This window comes from Triticum aestivum, chromosome 3B (genome assembly GCF_018294505.1).
Source record: "Triticum aestivum cultivar Chinese Spring chromosome 3B, IWGSC CS RefSeq v2.1, whole genome shotgun sequence".
Lineage (NCBI taxonomy): Eukaryota > Viridiplantae > Streptophyta > Magnoliopsida > Poales > Poaceae > Triticum > Triticum aestivum.
The window spans coordinates 760112537-760133798 of NC_057801.1; the positions used below are offsets into that span (position 1 = coordinate 760112537).

The 21262-nt window shown below is 48.8% G+C and overlaps 1 pseudogene; it reads left to right on the forward strand.

Annotated features, from left to right (window-relative positions):
* The window catches only part of LOC123067840 (uncharacterized), a 40843-nt pseudogene that overhangs the window by 8289 nt on the left and 11292 nt on the right, over positions 1 to 21262 (forward strand).

A 21262-nucleotide genomic window follows, 5' to 3' on the forward strand; every position in this document is an offset into this window, starting at 1 on the left:
CTAACTGCGCGAGCTGCGCGGCGTCGAGGCGATTTTGGAACGGATCTGCGAGGGGGGAAGGAGCGGAGAAAGGGGAGAAAAGCCGATGCGTCAGCCAAATAACCCCTCTCCCCTCCCCCTCGTCGCCATTAATCACCTCGGGAACCGCCACCAAAGCGCCCCACCCGTCAGCCGTCGCAAAACGCGCCAAGTGGCAGGGGAACGCCACCATCCGGCCCACCCTGATCTCCTCATCCTCCGGCCAGCTTCGGGCATCCACCACCACCTCATCGCCGTCGACGAGCTCTAGCCTCTGCCCCCGCCGGCGGATCGTGCCCGGTCGGAAGATCAGCAGCGCCGAGCCCAAGTTGGGCACATATTCGCAGCGGACTCACAGATCCCGCGAGGCGCGGGCGTCGCACGGGGAGCGTGCGTCGCACGGGAGCGTGACGCTCGAGAAGCGTGCCATCTCGATTCCAGCTCTGAGGCTCTGACCTGACCCCTGGTGTGTAGGATGGCAATGAGGTGTGACTAAATAAGCTACCTCTGAAGCTCGCATTAACCCGAGCAACTAATTACGTGTTACAACGTTATAGCGTGTGTAGCACGCTAATTACGCGATTAGCGCCGTAGCGTCTGATCTTGCCAAAACGTAACGCCTCCCTTCCAAATATGCTATAACCGCGTTATAACGACGAAATAGCGTGCTATTTAAAATATTGGCTGGAACTCGTACAACTCCTTCTCGTGGATCATCGACGAGGCCGCGTTCCTCGACAACGCGCGGATCATGGCCAACAGGGCTGCTTCCCCATGGATACCAGGTAGGCAACGGTACCAGGTTCATAGTCTCATAAGATTACACTGCATTTCTTCTCTGCTGCGGCGGCGTGACATGACATGAGATGATGATGCACGCTCGCAGTACGCGGTGATAGACTTCCTGTGATATCGGAGGATCGCCGCCGGCATGGGGGTGGGCGCGTACGGCTTCGACAGCATGGAGGTGGCAGAGGGTTCAGGCCGATCGCCGATAAGGTCCATGCCGGGCTTGAAGTTCGGCATCCACATCATGAACGGGATCAGCACCCAGGCCGTCAACGCCAACACGCCCATCCTCCACGTCCGCACGGTACTCCTCTTCATCTTCATTCCTTTTTGTTTCTGTACGTTATTACTTATGGATGGAGTAGTAGCTTTTTTTGTCTTCAGGTTTGGGTTGCTTACCACATGTTCCACGTGGTCTTCTGGAATAGCTCAACTTTGCTTCGTTTTGAAGTCTTTTGTAGTTATCATTTTGCAGTATTTGATGTTTAGTGCTAAACATGTTTTGCATGCTCAATATTGCATTTACTTCCCCCAAAAGTATTACTCCATCCGTTTCAGTTTACAAGTCCAACGCGTATACCTAGGTTGCCAATTTTATAACCCTAATATAAACTATATAACACTAAAATTATACCTTTTGAAAATAGAACATCTGAAGTTTATATTGTTATTATTTTTGTAATATATAACTTGTATTAGGAGTATAGTTATTTAGTATTATTACTATGCAATTATTATTGTTCTGCAATTATTACTATCCAACTATTACTCCCACAGTTACTACTATCCAAATATGTCCATGTAATAAAAGTTGCTATCTAATTATCTCCAAACAGCACATAATCTTGTTATACCAACCATATTTCTTTAGACAAGTATATACCCTTGTCTAATCAACAGCTAGGATCAAATTGTCCTCTTACCTCTTAGAAAGTACTCCCTCTCTCTCAGTTTACAGGACGTGCGCGTACCCCTAGGTCGTTAATTTGACCAACCTAATACAAGTCATATATTATGAAAAATAAACCAATATAAACTTCAGATATTCTATTTTCAAACGGTATAATTTTTGTGTTATATAGTTTATATTAGGGTGATAAAATGGGTAACCTAGATATACACGCAGGACTTGTAAACTGAAACGGAGGGAGTAAGATGGAGCATCGTCTTAAAAGTTGTCATCATGACAGTAGTAGTTGCTTAGGCAGAGTAAGTTACCTCGTTAGAACCATAAAAAGAAAGAGATCTTAGCTCGTTTTTTGCAATTTTTATTCAGGGAAAAGCCTATGTAGAGAATGGCCGACAATGGAGGGCGCTTGACATAGGCCTCACCCACAGGACATGTGCGTGGATGCCGAAAGGATTTATGAGTGTAAATACAGACTTGGGAGCTGGACGAGCATTCCTAAGGTCTCTCTACCGACAGTATGCCGACTGGAGCGTCGATTTCGGTAAACAGAACTTCATACTAATTGTCAGCTACATTATTCTGAATTGCAGCAGCGGATTGTAGTCCTTAGAACTGAAATCTCAGCAAATGGTAACATAATGCACCAAACTGCTCTGTTTGCAGTGAAGCTAGATTGCATCTTTGGCGCGGATTATAGCCCGAAAGAGATCGTGACCGTTTCAGAGGTATGAATTATTGTAGCCATCCATTCTAGAATCAGCTACATTACAACTGGTGACCTGTTTGAAACCAATTCTCCATGCAAATACATTGTGTGAACTGCAGATCCTGAAAGAGCTTGAGCGACCCAGTCGTCCTATCTATCTCCCCAGGGCCAGTGTCACTCAAGCATTAGCTGAGATCACCCAACATGTTGACATGTAGTACAGGGTAACAGGAGATGATTGGGACAGCTGGAAAGATGTTGGCCCACATTTCGATGTCGCCAGGTAGATTCCATTTAAGCAGATAGTCATCATATAATTCATGCTTCCATTTGGCTGGCTTACTGATGCAGGTGATCATCCATATGATAACTTCGTGGCACTTAATTTCCTTTTGTAATGCACGACTCGGTTCTACTTTCCATGTGCATTGGTGTGACTAATCGCTCGAAAATGTTTGATCTTTTTCTCATACAGGCGCTAATCAGGGCCCTCACAGAACCACTAGCCTTACATTTGACGAACAAACAACACAGGTTTGCAATTGAAGAAAATTCATCTTTGTTTCCAAGTTGGAACCCAAAGTCTGAAACCTTGGACTCTGCTCACCACCCCGCCCCCTTGCCCGGACTCTGCTCGCACCTCCGACCAGCGGCGCAGTGGTCGCCTTGCTGCGCTGCCGAGCCATGGCCTCTCCACCATGGCCAAGGTCCAGCTCGTCCTCCTCAAGAAGCACGGCCAGACGCCGGCCGAGCCGCCGGCCCCTGATGATATTCAGCGCTACAAGGACATCTACCAGAGGCCCCTCCCACCCCACTTCATCGACGCGGTCACCGATTTGACCGCCGCCACAACGAAGAAGGGATGATGTACCTCGGCCTCCGCCTCCACAAGTCTGCCGCCCACGGCGGTCGTGCAGTAGCTCGGTTGCTGCCGGCCACGGTGGCTGCTCCCAGGTTCCCAATGATTGTACGCCACTGCTTCATGTCGAGACGAGCGGTCTCGGCCAACCTGCTGCCTTGCAACCTCTTCACTTCACCTGCTGCTTGTTTCTTTAAGTCTGTACCTGCTGCTGTTACCTACTATGGCTCCAAGTCTGCATGTGCTTCTGCCCGGTCCTACCCAGTTGTGTTTTGGTTTGCTTATGGATAGTGCAATCCTTAGCTGGAATGTAAGAGGCCTAAACAATCCCGCGAGACGCCGAGTTGTTGCTGGCGTTGTTCGAGATCACCACTGTAAGCTTGTCTGTCTGCAAGAGACAAAGCTGGATTCTATCTCTAACAGCATCATCGCCGAAACTTTGGATCCCTCCTTCATGGACAACTTGGTTTTCCTTCCTGCTGTTGGCACCAGAGGGGGCATCCTCATTGCCGCCTCCTCTGATCACATCAAAGTTACTCCGCAACCGCTGTTACAGGGGACTTTCTCAGTGTCCGCGTTGATCACCGACCTCTGCTGCAACTCGTCTTGGCTATTGACAGGGGTCTACGGCCCACAATCTGACGAGGACAAACTCAACTTCTTGAATGAGATCAGGCACATCAAAGCCTTGGCTCCGTCCGAATGGGTTGTACTTGGAGACTTTAACCTTATTAGCCGTGCATCCGAGAAGAGCAACAGCAATATCAACCTTCGTATGATCCGTGCCTTTTGTGCCGCCATTGATGATCTGCATTTAAAGGAGTTGCCTCTGATCGGACGCCGCTTCACCTGGTCAAATGAAAGGCTGAATTCTACCCTAACCAAGATAGACAAAGTGTTGTTCACTGAGGAGTGGGAATCAAGATACCCTGACTTCCAGCTACTGGGACGTGGATTTTTAGAACAGCTGCACCCGGGCCCTGCTATCCTAGCTGTCCAATATTGCTTTAAGATCTGTGCAACACAACTAACTTTCTATCTGAAATTTTCTCTTTTTTGTTTCTCTCGCATAAAACATGTTTTGAAGTTCAAACCTTTGCAGCGTGGCAAAGCTTTCTATCTAGAATCTAGGATAAATCTTTCAGATTTTTTGGTCAAAAATAAATATACAAAAAATGTTTTTTTAGATTTAAAAATCATTTTTTGTATATTTATTTTTGACCAAAAAATCTGAAAGATTTATCCTAGATTCTAGATAGAAAGCTTTGCCGCGCTGCAAAGGTTTGAACTTCAAAACATGTTTTATGCAAGAGATACAAAAAAGAGAAATGTGTTTGCACGAATCGCGAAGCTGTCAGGACCCCGACTCGATGTCACATCGATCTAGCTGGTAACACCTCATATCACTTTGCGGCCTCACGCACGGTATCCCCACGGGTGTCGTCTTACCTTTTCCCGGGACCGTTTGCGCCTTTTGGCTCACGTATATGATAGTGTCGCTAGCATCCATATGATAAGGAGCCCGGGCTGACATGACTAGTCGTAAACCCAAAGTGGCACAGACTTACAAGGACAGGCATCCATGACCCAGCTTCGAACGTGTCGGTCATCAGCAAGTGGGTCCGGGCTGTAGCACTGGGCTAGCAGGACTCCGGTAAACCGGGCTGTAGCGGGCTAACAGGACTCCGGTACTCAAAGCGTGACATTTCCCCGAAGGGATAGACACAGGAACGAAGAAGGACACATGCCGGCCAGCCTAAGTGTTCCAGAGCGGTAGCAAGCTACCATGGCTCAGCGGTAACACTAGGAGACATTTCCCGGTAAGAGAGGCTACCAAAGATAAACAACTAGATAGTCAGATCCCACACATACCAAGCATTTCAATCATACACACAATATGCTCGATATGCGCAAATACAACGAAGCATCACAACATGACTCTATGACACAAGTACTTTATTTAGGGCTCAGGGAGCCATACATAACATACACAAAGGTACGGGTCTCACGACCCAACATACAAGTCATACAGTCATACAAACCAGCAGCGGAAGTAACTTGTCTGAGTACAGACAACTAGTAAAATAAAAGAGGCTTGGAAAGCCTCTGCTATACTACGTGGTCCATCACAAGCTCAGGGTCACCACCTGGGTCTTTAGCCTACTCGTTGATGTCAACGTCTACATAGAACCCATCAGAAGGGGTTGCAGCGTCTTCTGTAAAAAAGTAGATTATAGCAACATGAGTACAAAGGTACTCAGCAAGACTTACATCAGATCCTACATACATGCATAGTATCAAGAAGGGTTGGTGGAGTTATTGCAGCAAGCCAGCTTTGACTCTTGGCTAGGCTATCCTACGATACTTCAACTTGAAATGGTTTTGCGCACACGAGTCCACTACTCACCACTTCAATACACTACCGAGGATCCACCTCCGTCTTCCTATGGAAGAACCATCCTCGGCACTCACACTTATCTTGAGTCTTTTAGTAGTTTCCATTTACTTGTCTATGAACTGTATAGGCAACCAAGTAGTCCTTTACCGCGGACGCGGCTATTCGAATAGATCATGTTAACCCTGCAGGGGTGTACTTCTTCATACATGTTTCCACCACTTAGCGTCTGCACACGACATGTGCTCGGCAGACTTCAAGCGAAAGCCGACGTGGGTGTAGACCACGACCTACCTAAACACTTAAGCCTCTAGTCCAGGTTTATCGCCTATTCAGGTTCCATCCGCAGGGAGTCCGGCCGAGGTTTCCCATACGGCCCCGAAGGATGTGAACAGGGTTCCCGAGATACCTAACGGGTATTCGGTACATCGTGCCACGTACCTACCGCATCACAGCCCACCCCTATGGTCAGCGCTGTCCACGGCCTCCAGTAGGCTACAAACACCAGAAACTACTTGCAACTCCTGGACAAAGAGCTAGGGTGAATAAGAAGTCGAGCGGGGTCATATTTCAGGGCCCAATGCATGGTAGTAGCTGTATCTTAAATCACATATACAGATCTCAGTGCTTAAGGTCGGCTTCAATGAAACAACCCACCATGTACTCCTACATGGCCTCTCATCGATACCTTTACCAAATCGTGTTCACCACACCACTCTCCTTACCGACATAACATTTCACTCCAGCCCATCACCCAGATGAACCAGACCTGACACGACTCTAAGCATAGCAGGCATAGCAAGGTAGGAACAACACATACATATGGCTCAATCAACTCCTACACACGCTAGTGGGTTTCATCTAGTTACTGTGGCAATGACAGGTCATGCAGAGGAAATGGGTTCAGCTACCGTAGCACACAGCAGTTTGAATCGCGTTGTCTTAATGCAGTAAAAGAGAGCAGGAGCGAGAACATGGGATTGTATCGATATGATCAAATGGTTGGTTGCTTGCCTGATGGTTCGATGCACTGATATGGTTCTTCGTTAGGGTAATCACGGTACTCCTCGGAGACAGAACCTGTCGCAAAGGACATCGGTACACAAGCATCACCAAACAATGTGCAACAATATGATGCATGCATGAAACATGGCAATATGAGTGTGTTGGGCTAATGCAACTAAAACCAGAAGGGTTTGAACAAATTTGAATCAAAGATTCAAATTTCAAACTCAAACATGGCCTTTTAAAGTGCTTTTCCTTGTTCTGCTTAAAACATCAATTTAACTTGTTTGAGCATGCATGAAAATAGTACAGATGGATAGATTGGATTTTTCTGATCATTTTTCATATATAATTTGTCCAATTTGGAGTTACAGAATAAAAGTTATGAATTTTTGAAGTTTAAATAATATTCTGGAATTTCCTGATTTAATTTAAATCCAGAAATCAATTACTGCATCAGCCTGACGTCAGTGTGACGTCAGCAGGTCAACGGAACAGGTCTGGGTCAAACCTGACAGTGGGTCCCGCATGTCAGGGTGATTATTTTAATTAAAATCTAATTAAAACTAATCCTGTTTAATTAACAGGGCTGGGCCCCACCTGTCATTGACTCAGGGGAGTCAACCAGGGCCCACCCATGGTCAAAGTCAAAGTCGGCTGCCGGCGTTTAGCCGCCGGCGAGCCCGACACGGCGGCGGGAGTGGTTTTGGCCATTTCGGCCACCAAATGGACCGCGGAGACCACCGGAGTGGAGCTGAGGACAACCCGCAGCTCTTGGCGGAGTCCGTTGGGGTCGGGGTGGTCGGAGTCGACGGCGGCGAGCTCAGCTGCGGCCGCCGGGGTTCGGTCGTGCACGGGAACGGGGTTGGAGCTCGAAGTCGAGCGAAGCGAGGCGCTAGGGATGCTCTACGGGGTCTTGCGAACTCGTTGGGCTCGCCGGGGTGACCAAATGGTCACCGGAGCTGTGTTGACGGCGAGCTCGGCGACGGCGGAGGTTCGGCCGTGGTGGGGAGGAGGCTACGGTGGGGAAACGAGGGGGAGGAGAGGGGGAAACAGTGGCGTAGCTCACCGCGGTTGCAGTGGGCGTCGAAGCGGGCTCGGGGACGCGCCGGAGACGACGAATTCGACGGCGACGATGATCGGAGCCCGAAGAGGGGAACGGCGACGTGGCGGCGATGTCGGGCTTCCGGGGAGCTGTGGAGCGGTGGGGAGGAAGAGGGGGTTGTGGCGGAGCTTCTGAGCTAGTCGGGGGAGCGAGGGGTGGCCGGAGATGGCTGCTACGGCGAACGGCGGCGACGGTGGTGTTCGACCGTGTGAGAGAGAGAGCGAGGGAGAGGAAGGAAGAGCCGGGGGAGAGTGAGAGAGAGCAGGGGGGGATCGGGACGGCCTGCGGAAGTCGTCCACGCGGCCAGGAGCTCGTCGGCAAGAAGGAGGTGGCCGCGCGGCCGTGCGCGCGCGAGCACGCAGCAGCTTCGGGGCGAGGGGAGGAAGACGACGGAGGGCTGCAGTGTTGGGCTGGGTCGGCTGCTGGCTGGGCCGGCCAGCTGGCTGGGCCGCACAGTGGAGGAGCCCAGGTAAGTTTTCCCCTTTTCTTCTGTTTCTGTTTTATTTAATATATATCTGCAACTTTGTTGAATTTAATAAAATACCTAGGCAACTTCAAAAATCACCAAACTATTCCTGGCCCATAGTTGGATTATTTCCAACATGAAACATTTTAGTTTGGAGATATTTGAGCATTTAAATATTTTATATTATTTTAAATGCCCAAATTCAAATATTTATGATTTAATTCAAAAACCCTAGGATGGCCTAGGAAAATGTGCACCATTTTTGGCAGAGGTTTTGAACCAAGACAAAAATGATGGGCATTTTAGAAGGGCATTTCAGGTTCATTGAAAAATTATTTTAGTAACCCTAGTTGGTTTCAGAGGGGACTGGGGGTTCTGTCATCCCCATTTCAAGTTTCTGATGAATGAGTAAACATGATGCAACACTCTAATGCATGACTAGCTAGGGTGTGACAACTCACCCCCACTCAAAAGAATCTCGCCCCGAGATTTGGGTTCCTCCGGGAAGAAGGCGGGATACTCGAGTCGAAGACGATCCTCCCTTTCCCAAGTTGCTTCATCCTCAGAATGGTGCGACCATTGAACCTTGAGAAACTTGATATTATGACGTCGCGTGGTACGTTCGGCTTGATCGAGGATACGAATGGGGTACTCTCGATATGTAAGATCATCTTGGAGATCAAGCGTTTCGTGGTCCACTTCACGGATAGGATCCGAGAAGCAACGCCTGAGTTGAGAAACGTGGAAGACATCGTGAACTCTGGAGAGGTGCGGAGGTAGTTCCAACTGGTAGGAAACTTCTCCTCGTTTGGCAAGAATGCGAAAAGGTCCGATATAACGAGGAGCCAATTTGCCTTTGATACTGAAACGATGGGTTCCCTTCAGAGGGGTGACCCGAAGATAAGCCTTCTCGTCAACCTCGAAAGTCATAGCCCTATGTTTTCGGTCATATTGACTCTTTTGACGAGATTGGGCTGTTTTCAACTTTTCACGAACGATACGAACTTGTTCTTCTGCTTCCTGAATCATATCCGGGCCAAAGAATTGTCTTTCCCCGGTCTCTGACCAGTTAAGGGGTGTTCGACATCGTCGTCCATAGAGAACTTCAAAAGGGGCTTTACCCAAGCTAGATTGATAGCTGTTGTTGTAGGCGAATTCGGCAAATGGAAGGCACTTCTCCCAGTCCATTCCGAAAGAGATAACAGAGGCTCGAAGCATGTCTTCTAGAATCTGGTTGACGCGTTCCACTTGACCACTCGACTGAGGGTGGAAAGCGGTGCTGAAGGAGAGACGGGTTCCCATAGCATTTTGGAAGCTTTCCCAAAATCGAGAGGTGAAAAGACTTCCTCGATCCGAGTTAATTTCCAAAGGAACACCATGGAGAGACACTATTCGGGAGATGTACAAATCTGCCAGCTGACTAGCGGTTATACTCTCACGAACAGGTAAGAAATGAGCTACTTTGGAAAGACGATCGACCACGACGAAAATAGCATTATTCCCTCTCTTGGTCCTGGGAAAACCGGTAATGAAATCCATACCAATTTTATCCCATTTCCATTCAGGAATAGCTAAGGGTTGAAGGGTGCCAGCAGGCCGTTGATGCTCTGCTTTTACACGACGACAGACGTCGCAATTTGCAATATACTGAGCAATTTCTCTCTTCATCCTAGTCCACCAGAACCTCTGGCGTAGGTCCTGATACATTTTAGTGCTACCGGGATGAATGGTGAGAGGAGATTCATGAGCCTCCTTAAGGATCAACTGCCGTAGATGCTGGTTCTTGGGAACCACTAGACGGTTCTCAAAGTACACAACACCATGATCATTAGTGGAGAAACAACTAGCATCTCCGCTAGCAATGTTCTCTTTGATTTTAGATATTCCCTTATCTCGCTTTTGGGCAGCGATGATTTGATCCGTAAGAGTAGGTTTTGCCACCAAGGTGGAAAGAAAACCTTGAGGTACAATGTGAAGGTTAAGCTTTCGAAATTCCTCATGGAGAAGCGGTTGACTTTGTTGTAACATCAGGTTGTTACAATAAGATTTACGACTTAGCGCATCGGCCATGACGTTGGCTTTCCCTGGGGTATAGGTTATTCCTAAGTCGAAGTCTGTGATCAATTCAACCCAACGTCTCTGCCTGAGATTCAAATCCGGTTGGGTGAAAATATACTTTAGACTTTGGTGATCAGTGAATATTTCGCAACGATTACCGAGGAGGTAATGTCGCCAGGTCTTAAGTGCATAGACTACGGCTGCAAGCTCTAGATCATGAGTAGGATAATTTTCCTCATGTGGGTGCAATTGCCGTGAAGCGTAAGCAATTACGTGTCGATCTTGCATAAGAATGCAACCTAGTCCTTGTCGCGAGGCGTCGCAGTAGATAACAAAGTCCTTGGAGAAGTCTGGCGGTACCAGTACGGGAGCAGAGGTCAGGCGTCTTTTCAGTTCCTGAAAGCTGTGCTCACATTGTGGAGTCCATTCGAACTTCTTATCTTTCTTGAGGAGTTCGGTTAGAGGTTTAGCAACTTTGGAGAAGTTCTCGACAAAGCGACGACAATAGCTCGCTAAGCCTAGAAAACTCCGAACTTGCTTGACCGATTCAGGCGGAGTCCAATCAAGGACGGCTTGAACTCGCTCAGGGTTAACAGCAATACCTTTACCAGATATTACATGACCCAGATAGGTCACTTCTGGCAACCAGAACTCACATTTAGAAAATTTGGCATAAAGGCGATGCTCTCGAAGTTTCTGCAACACTAGCCTTAGATGTTCGGCATGTTCTTCCTCGTTCTTGGAGTAGACGAGTATATCATCGAGATAAACTACGACGAATTTATCCAAATACTCCATGAAGATTGAGTTCATTAACCGAGAAAAAGTGGCTGGAGCGTTGGTTAAACCGAAGGACATGACGGTGTACTCGTATTGGCCATAGCGAGTAACAAAGGCCGTTTTAGGAATGTCCCCGTTTCTGATTTTGATTTGATGGTATCCCAACCTCAAATCCATCTTGGAGAAGACTGAGGATCCAGCGAACTGATCATACAGATCGTTGATCCTGGGAAGTGGATATTTGTTCTTGATTGTGACCAAATTGACAGGTCGGTAATCTACAACCATCCGGTCCGTACCATCCTTCTTCTTGACGAATAGGACGGGGCAAGCCCACGGAGATGAACTAGGGCGGATGAAACCCTTTTTCAAGGATTCATCGAGTTGTTTCTTAAGCTCGGCTAGTTCTAGGGGTGCCATCTTATAGGGTCTTCTAGCAATCGGAACGGTTCCGGGGATGAGGTCGATTACGAACTCAACATCCCTGTCAGGTGGAACACCTGGCAATTCCTCTGGAAAGACATCCGGAAAGTCACAGACTACCGGAACGTCCTCAAGGTCTGGCAAAGGGCTGGCGTTAAGAGAATATATTTGTCGCTTGGCTATTCGGGTCAAGACATTGACTATCTTCCCCGAAGGATGGGTGAGTTGAACAGTCCTAGAGAAGCAATCGATTTTGGCTTGATGAGCTGACATCCAGTCCATACCCAAGATGACATTAATATCTGAAGATTTAAGGGCTATCAAAGATGCAAGGAAAACAAGTCTGTCGACTTGGATTTCATTTCCATGGCTTACTCTAGAGGTTTGCCATTTGGATCCCGGAGTTTGAATTACCATAGAGGTTGGCATATCACCGAATGCGACGTTATGCAAGCGAGCATAGTTTTCAGATATAAAAGAATGAGAGGCTCCTGTATCGAAAAGAACAGATGCCGGGTGGCAATTAACAAGAAGCGTACCGAGAACGACGTTGGGATCCTCTTGAGCTTCTTCGGCAGAGATACAGTTGACATGGCCACGTGAAGCAGCGACCGGCTTGGCGTGGAATATTTTTCCTGTCGGCTTGCCACGGCCAACAGCTTTAGCAGATTGATTGGGGTTGGTCTGGGGACACTCACGCATATAGTGACCAGATTCCCCACATTTGAAACAAGTCACAGAACTGGTACGTGGAGGAGCATTATTGGTTGGACCCCCATAGGGCTTGGCCGGTGCAGACTGTTGAACAGGGCGAGGCGCCTGGAAAGATGGCCTCGGTGTGAACCTGGGTGGCAGGGCGGTGTTGGGTACCCACACGCGGCGCTTTTGAGGACCAGCACCGGATGAGGAACCCATGTCACGGCCATGCTTGCGTGTTGCGTCATAGTCAGTCTGACCAGTTTCAGCACTGATGGCTTTGTTGACAAGTTTCGAAAAAGATGTGCACTCATGCAGACGGAGGTCGCGGCGAAGCTCAGGACTAAGGCCCTTACGGAACCTTGCTTGCTTCTTGGCGTCAGTAGACACTTCCTCAGTTGCATATCGCGCGAGATTACCAAACTCCCTGCTATAGACATCCACAGAAAGTCGGCCTTGGGTGAAATTGCAGAATTCTTCACGTTTACGGTCCATGAGACCCTCCGGAATGTGATGTTCACGGAAAGCCTCGCTGAACTCAGCCCAAGTAGTGACATGGCCCGCTGGGCGCATGGCTCCATAATTCTCCCACCATAGACTGGCGGGGCCTTCAAGATGATATGCAGCAAAGGTGACCTTGTCAGCCTCCGCTACCAGCGCGGAACGCAGTTTGTGAGAGATACTGCGAAGCCAGTCATCAGCGTCGAGAGGCTCGACGGAGTGGTGGAACGTGGGTGGATGCAATTTGATAAAATCACTGAGTGACACCACGTTAGCCCTCTGATGGTGTGCTGTATTCTGTTCAATACGCTCCAACAAACGGGTTGTCTCCCGCTTGTTTCTCTCAGCTTCCATCATAACCTCGGCTAGTGAAGGAGGATGAGGCAGATTTGCATCCCTGGCTTCACTGCCTTCGGCCTGCTCTTGGGAAGCAGGGTTAGCGCGCGTGTTGACCATCCTAGGTAAACAAGACAATGATTTAGTCAGGATGGTAAAATTCCGACATAGGATACATAATGTAAGGAATAACTCGGAATGCAAGATGATCATCCGTATGACATGGTAGATACAGAACTGCTTCTTTTATTCCATCGTCATACACACCATACAGGGTTTAGTACAAGACCAAACAAAGTACTATTACGGTGAAAAGAGGATTACATCTCATCGGAGGCATTCCAAGCTCCTATACATTATTTTTCTACATCCCCGGAAAGAGTACAAACTAGGTCATATCCCACGAGTCACGCGGGACGATAGACGACACAGCTAGTGCGAACTAGTGATACTACCACTAACTCAGACCGATCCGTAGTAGTCCTCGTAGAAGTCACCTCCATAGCCTGGAAGCTCAACATGATCATCCGGAAACAGACGGTCTCGCGGAGCTTGTGGACCATAGGGGCTAGGATGAGGCCTTGGACCAACAAACGGTGGCCTGCGGGGACCGCGAGGTGGGGTGATGCCTCCTACATCACGCCAAACCATCACGTCTGGCAGAGCAGATCTCACAGGATAGAGATCGCGCATATCTGAATATCCAGCTTGCACCGCCGGTGCGAACCGAGTCAAAGTGGCCCAGTGGTCAGCACGGGTATTGAAGAGCTCTAACCTCAAGGCCCGATTTTCACGGTCCTTATCCTCGAGCATCTCAGCAGTGGTGCGAGTCCATGAATCCTCCTGAGTGGAGTTAGCATAGATAGCCTGGAGATACCCTTGTGCTCCCGGAAGTGATCCTGGCATATACCGGAAGTCAGAGTCCCGGAATAGACCAGATCTGATTCGCATAATGGTCATCATAGAGTAGGCGGCGTTCTGCACAGCCATCTCAATAGTAACCCCGAGTCCATAGGAACAGTGAAGAGGCTCGGTGGATCCAGGATAAGATGGAAATATCCTGATAGTGCAGAGATACTGGCTTTGATTGAAGTCCCGGAATTGCTCTTCGACCGTGTACTCAGGATACCAGCGGTATCCAGCCTCAGTCATTACTCTGACCAACTTAGCAGTATGGCCGGGTACATCTAGGCATCGAGTCAGGCGAACCACTTGATTAAGGTCGCGAGTGGCCATCTGAAAGCATAATCATAATGCAAAGGCATTAGAATTTCCAGCAAAATTTCGGCAGCATAACAGCTGTAAATGCTCAAAAAGGATTTTGAGACATTTGACAAAGGATTTCGTACACACTCAACATCATCATATCAAAGTTCTGAAACCATTCTGGCAACATAATGTGGTAGTAGAACTGAACTAGGCTTGTATCCATCAAACTTATAAGCTACTACTGATTAGTAACACGTGATCCTGATAGAGAGAATAGATCCTAATTCCTTAACCCCCGGTGGAAGAATGGACTGACTCAGATCAGAAAGTCATAAGGTATAAGGAGTAAAAGAGCCTTACGTTCCAACCCACAAACAATTCCCCTACATATAACTAAAGAATTTCTAGACTCAACATCGACCAGTTTGGCTTGGAGAACCTACAGGCAGTCCGGCTCTGATGCCAACGCTGTCAGGACCCCGACTCGATGTCACATCGATCTAGCTGGTAACACCTCATATCACTTTGCGGCCTCACGCACGGTATCCCCACGGGTGTCGTCTTACCTTTTCCCGGGACCGTTTGCGCCTTTTGGCTCACGTATATGATAGTGTCGCTAGCATCCATATGATAAGGAGCCCGGGCTGACATGACTAGTCGTAAACCCAAAGTGGCATAGACTTACAGGGACAGGCATCCATGACCCAGCTTCGAACGTGTCGGTCATCAGCAAGTGGGTCCGGGCTGTAGCACTGGGCTAGCAGGACTCCGGTAAACCGGGCTGTAGCGGGCTAACAGGACTCCGGTACTCAAAGCGTGACATTTCCCCGAAGGGACAGACACAGGAACGAAGAAGGACACATGCCGGCCAGCCTAAGTGTTCCAGAGCAGTAGCAAGCTACCATGGCTCAGCGGTAACACTAGGAGACATTTCCCGGTAAGAGAGGCTACTAAAGATAAACAACTAGGTAGTCAGATCCCACACATACCAATCATTTCAATCATACACACAATATGCTCGATATGTGCAAATACAACGAAGCATCACAACATGACTCTATGACACAAGTACTTTATTTAAGGCTCAGTGAGCCATACATAACATACACAAAGGTACGGGTCTCACGACCCCACATACAAGTCATACAGTCATACAAACCAGCAGCGGAAGTAACTTGTCTGAGTACAGACAACTAGTAAAATAAAAGAGGCTTGGAAAGCCTAGCTATACTACGTGGTCCTCCACAAGTTCAGGGTCACCACCTGGGTCTTAGCCTACTCGTTGATGTCAACGTCTACATAGAACCCATCAGAAGGGGTTGCAGCGTCTTCTGTAAAAATGTAGATTATAGCAACATGAGTACAAAGGTACTCAGCAAGACTTACATCAGATCCTACATACATGCATAGTATCAAGAAGGCAAATGTCAGGACCCCGACTCGATGTCACATCGATCTAGCCGGTAACACCTCATATCACTTTGCGGCCTCACGCACGGTATCCCCACGGGTGTCGTCTTACCTTTGCCCGGGACCGTTTGCGCCTTTTGGCTCACGTATATGATAGTGTCGCTAGCATCCATATGATAAGGAGCCCGGGCTGACATGACTAGTCGTAAACCCAAAGTGGCACAGACTTACAGGGACAGGCATCCATGACCCAGCTTCGAACGTGTCGGTCATCAGCAAGTGGGTCCGGGCTGTAGCACTGGGCTAGCAGGACTCCGGTAAACCGGGCTGTAGCGGGCTAACAGGACTCCGGTACTCAAAGCGTGACATTTCCCCGAAGGGACAGACACAGGAACGAAGAAGGACACATGCCGGCCAGCCTAAGTGTTCCAGAGCAGTAGCAAGCTACCATGGCTCAGCGGTAACACTAGGAGACATTTCCCGGTAAGAGAGGCTACTAAAGATAAACAACTAGATAGTCAGATCCCACACATAGCACTACACATTACACGTACGCATAACATGCAAGTATGTGCTGTACAACATGGCACCACAGCATAACTCAACAATTATATAGATAAAGGCTCAGAAGAGCCATCATAGCATTTATTGCAAACAGGGGTCACAAGACCCGTCATACAGAGCATACAAGCAACAAGCGGAAGCATTACATGTCTGGGTACAGACATCTACAAATGAAAAAGGCTGAAGATCCTGACTAGCTACAACATCCGATCAAGATCGTAGCTGAGGTACTAGCTACTAGTCGAAGTCCACAAGAACACTAGTAAGACCGAAGTCTCCGCTGCAAAAACATAAATAAAGCAACATGAGTACAAAGGTACTCAGCAAGACTTACATCAGATCCTATCGTACATGCATTTGTATCAAGAGGTAATGTGGGGTTTAGTTGCAGCAAGCCAGCTTAGACTCTGTGGCTATCCTATTCTACGACTACCAGAAACTCTTGAGGTGAAACAACGAACACGAGTCCACTAATCACCACACAATACACTACTATGGATTCATCCCCGTCTCCCTACGAGAAGGCCATCCATAGCACTCACACTTGTCTTGAGCATTTTATAGTATCCACTTCAAGTTGTCTATGTACCATGTAAGCATCCAAGAAGTCCATAACCGCGGACCCGGCTATTCGAATAGATCATGTTAACCCTGCAGGGGTGTACTTCTTCACACACGCTCTCGCCACTTACCGCCATGTACACGTCATGTATCTCGACAACCTTCAAGCGGAAGCCTGGCGAGGGTGTCGGCCATGACCTGACTAACCACACATGGACGGCAACAGTGGATTAAACCTCATCTATGAGGAAACTCTTCAAAAAATGGAAATAGACCGGAACCGCATTGAGCTAAGCAGCACAACCTTCAGAGGAATCATCCCCAGTCGAGAAGCACATTGTGCCGGTAAAATCACACTAGATGTGGTATTCGGCACGCGGAGAACTATAGGTCCGAAGAAATTACATTCCCAGTGGCCCCGTTCAGTAGCAGATACCACGCCCTTTTAGGGTGGGAGGCGTTCACGATCTTCCAAGCCATACCCCATTACGGGTACATGAAGATCAAAATGCCCGGGCCCAACGGAATCATCACTCTCTCTAGTGATCAAGACACAGCACTCAGCGCCGAAAACAAAACAGCCACATTGGCCCTCGAGGCATTATCCGAAGCCCTTGCGGCCGAGGAATTAACTACGCTGCGCTCCATAGTGGACAGGGACGACGTGATACTTGACAAGAGATCCTAGTCCACCTCTTTTAAACCAACGAATGAAATAGCCAAATTCCAAGTCCACCCAACGGACCCTACAAAAACAGCCTCCATCGGGGCACAGTTAAACCCCGCCGTGGACGCCGCACTACGAGAGTTCCTGCGCGAGAATTAGGACATATTCGCCTGGCACCCCTCAGACATGCCAGGAATCCCACGCAGGCTGGCCGAGCACATCCTTAATATTCTAAAGGGATTCAAGCCGGTCAAGCAGACTCTTCGGTGTTTCTCTGAGCCTAAGAGACAAGCTATGGGAGAGGAACTAGCCAAGTTATTGGAGGCCAGATTCATTTGAGAAATAAAACACCCGGACTGGCTAACCTGGTGATGGTACCAAAGAAGGACAAATACTGGCGCCTATGTGTCTGTCAGGACCCCGACTCGATGTCACATCGATCTAGCCGGTAACACCTCATATCACTTTGCGGCCTCACGCACGGTATCCCCACGGGTGTCGTCTTACCTTTTCCCGGGACCGTTTGCGCCTTTTGGCTCACGTATATGATAGTGTCGCTAGCATCCATATGATAAGGAGCCCGGGCTGACATGACTAGTCGTAAACCCAAAGTGGCACAGACTTACAGGGACAGGCATCCATGACCCAGCTTCGAACGTGTCGGTCATCAGCAAGTGGGTCCGGGCTGTAGCACTGGGCTAGCAGGACTCCGGTAAACCGGGCTGTAGCGGGCTAACAGGACTCCGGTACTCAAAGCGTGACATTTCCCCGAAGGGACAGACACAGGAACGAAGAAGGACACATGCCGGCCAGCCTAAGTGTTCCAGAGCGGTAGCAAGCTACCATGGCTCAGCGGTAACACTAGGAGACATTTCCCGGTAAGAGAGGCTACCAAAGATAAACAACTAGATAGTCAGATCCCACACATACCAAGCATTTCAATCATACACACAATATGCTCGATATGCGCAAATACAACGAAGCATCACAACATGACTCTATGACACAAGTACTTTATTTAGGGCTCAGGGAGCCATACATAACATACACAAAGGTACGGGTCTCACGACCCAACATACAAGTCATACAGTCATACAAACCAGCAGCGGAAGTAACTTGTCTGAGTACAGACAACTAGTAAAATAAAAGAGGCTTGGAAAGCCTCTGCTATACTACGTGGTCCATCACAAGCTCAGGGTCACCACCTGGGTCTTTAGCCTACTCGTTGATGTCAACGTCTACATAGAACCCATCAGAAGGGGTTGCAGCGTCTTCTGTAAAAATGTAGATTATAGCAACATGAGTACAAAGGTACTCAGCAAGACTTACATCAGATCCTACATACATGCATAGTATCAAGAAGGGTTGGTGGAGTTATTGCAGCAAGCCAGCTTTGACTCTTGGCTAGGCTATCCTACGATACTTCAACTTGAAATGGTTTTGCGCACACGAGTCCACTACTCACCACTTCAATACACTACCGAGGATCCACCTCCGTCTTCCTACGGAAGAGCCATCCTCGGCACTCACACTTATCTTGAGTCTTCTAGTAGTTTCCATTTACTTGTCTATGAACTGTATAGGCAACCAAGTAGTCCTTTACCGCGGACGCGGCTATTCGAATAGATCATGTTAACCCTGCAGGGGTGTACTTCTTCATACATGTTTCCACCACTTAGCGTCTGCACACGACATGTGCTCGGCAGACTTCAAGCGAAAGCCGACGTGGGTGTAGACCACGACCTACCTAAACACTTAAGCCTCTAGTCCAGGTTTATCGCCTATTCAGGTTCCATCCGCAGGGAGTCCGGCCGAGGTTTCCCATACGGCCCCGAACGATGTGAACAGGGTTCCCGAGATACCTAACGGGTATTCGGTACACCGTGCCACGTACCTACCGCATCACAGCCCACCCCTACGGTCAGCGCTGTCCACGGCCTCCAGTAGGCTACAAACACCAGAAACTACTTGCAACTCCTGGACAGAGAGCTAGGGTGAATAAGAAGTCGAGCGGGGTCATATTTCAGGGCCCAATGCATGGTAGTAGCTGTATCTTAAATCACATATACAGATCTCAGTGCTTAAGGTCGGCTTCAACAAAACAACCCACCATGTACTCCTACATGGCCTCTCATCGATACCTTTACCAAATCGTGTTCACCACACCACTCTCCTTACCGACATAACATTTCACTCCAGCCCATCACCCAGATGAACCAGACCTGACACGACTCTAAGCATAGCAGGCATAGCAAGGTAGGAACAACACATACATATGGCTCAATCAACTCCTACACATGCTAGTGGGTTTCATCTAGTTACTGTGGCAATGACAGGTCATGCAGAGGAAATGGGTTCAGCTACCGTAGCACACAGCAGTTTGAATCGCGTTGTCTTAATGCAGTAAAAGAGAGCAGGAGCGAGAACATGGGATTGTATCGATATGATCAAATGGTTGGTTGCTTGCCTGATGGTTCGATGCACTGATATGGTTCTTCGTTAGGGTAATCACGGTACTCCTCGGAGACAGAACCTGTCGCAAAGGACATCGGTACACAAGCATCACCAAACAATGTGCAACAATATGATGCATGCATGAAACATGGCAATATGAGTGTGTTGGGCTAATGCAACTAAAACCAGAAGGGTTTGAACAAATTTGAATCAAAGATTCAAATTTCAAACTCAAACCTGGCCTTTTAAAGTGCTTTTCCTTGTTCTGCTTAAAACATCAATTTAACTTGTTTGAGCATGCATGAAAATAGTACAGATGGATAGATTGGATTTTTCTGATCATTTTTCATATATAATTTGTCCAATTTGGAGTTACAGAATAAAAGTTATGAATTTTTGAAGTTTAAATAATATTCTGGAATTTCCTGATTTAATTTAAATCCAGAAATCAATTACTGCGTCAGCCTGACGTCAGTGTGACATCAGCAGGTCAACAGAACAAGTCTGGGTCAAACCTGACAGTGGGTCCCGCATGTCAGGGTGATTATTTTAATTAAAATCTAATTAAAACTAATCCTGTTTAATTAACAGGGCTGGGCCCCACCTGTCATTGACTCAGGGGAGTCAACCAGGGCCCACCCGTGGTCAAAGTCAAAGTCGGCTGCCGGCGTTTAGCCGCCGGCGAGCCCGACGCGGCGGCGGGAGTGGTTTTGGCCATTTCGGCCACCAAATGGACCGCGGAGACCACCGGAGTGGAGCTGAGGACAACCCGCAGCTCTTGGCGGAGTCCGTTGGGGTCGGGGTGGTCGAAGTCGACGGCGGCGAGCTCGGCTGCGGCCGCCGGGGTTCGGTCGTGCACGGGAACGGGGTTGGAGCTCGAAGTCGAGCGAAGCGAGGCGCTAGGGATGCTCTACGGGGTCTTGCGAACTCGTTGGGCTCGCCGGGGTGACCAAATGGTCACCGGAGCTGTGTTGACGGCGAGCTCGGCGACGGCGGAGGTTCGGCCGTGGTGGGGAGGAGGCTACGGTGGGGAAACGAGGGGGAGGAGAGGGGGAAACGGTGGCGTAGCTCACCGCGGTTGCAGTGGGCGTCGAAGCGGGCTCGGGGACGCGCCGGAGACGACGAATTCGACGGCGACGATGATTGGAGCCCGAAGAGGGGAACGGCGACGTGGCGGCGATGCCGGGCTTCCGGGGAGCTGTGGAGCGGTGGGGAGGAAGAGGGGGTTGTGGCGGAGCTTCTGAGCTAGTCGGGGGAGCGAGGGGTGGCCGGAGATGGCTGCTACGGCGAACGGCGGCGACGGTGGTGTTCGGCCGTGTGAGAGAGAGAGCGAGGGAGAGGAAGGAAGAG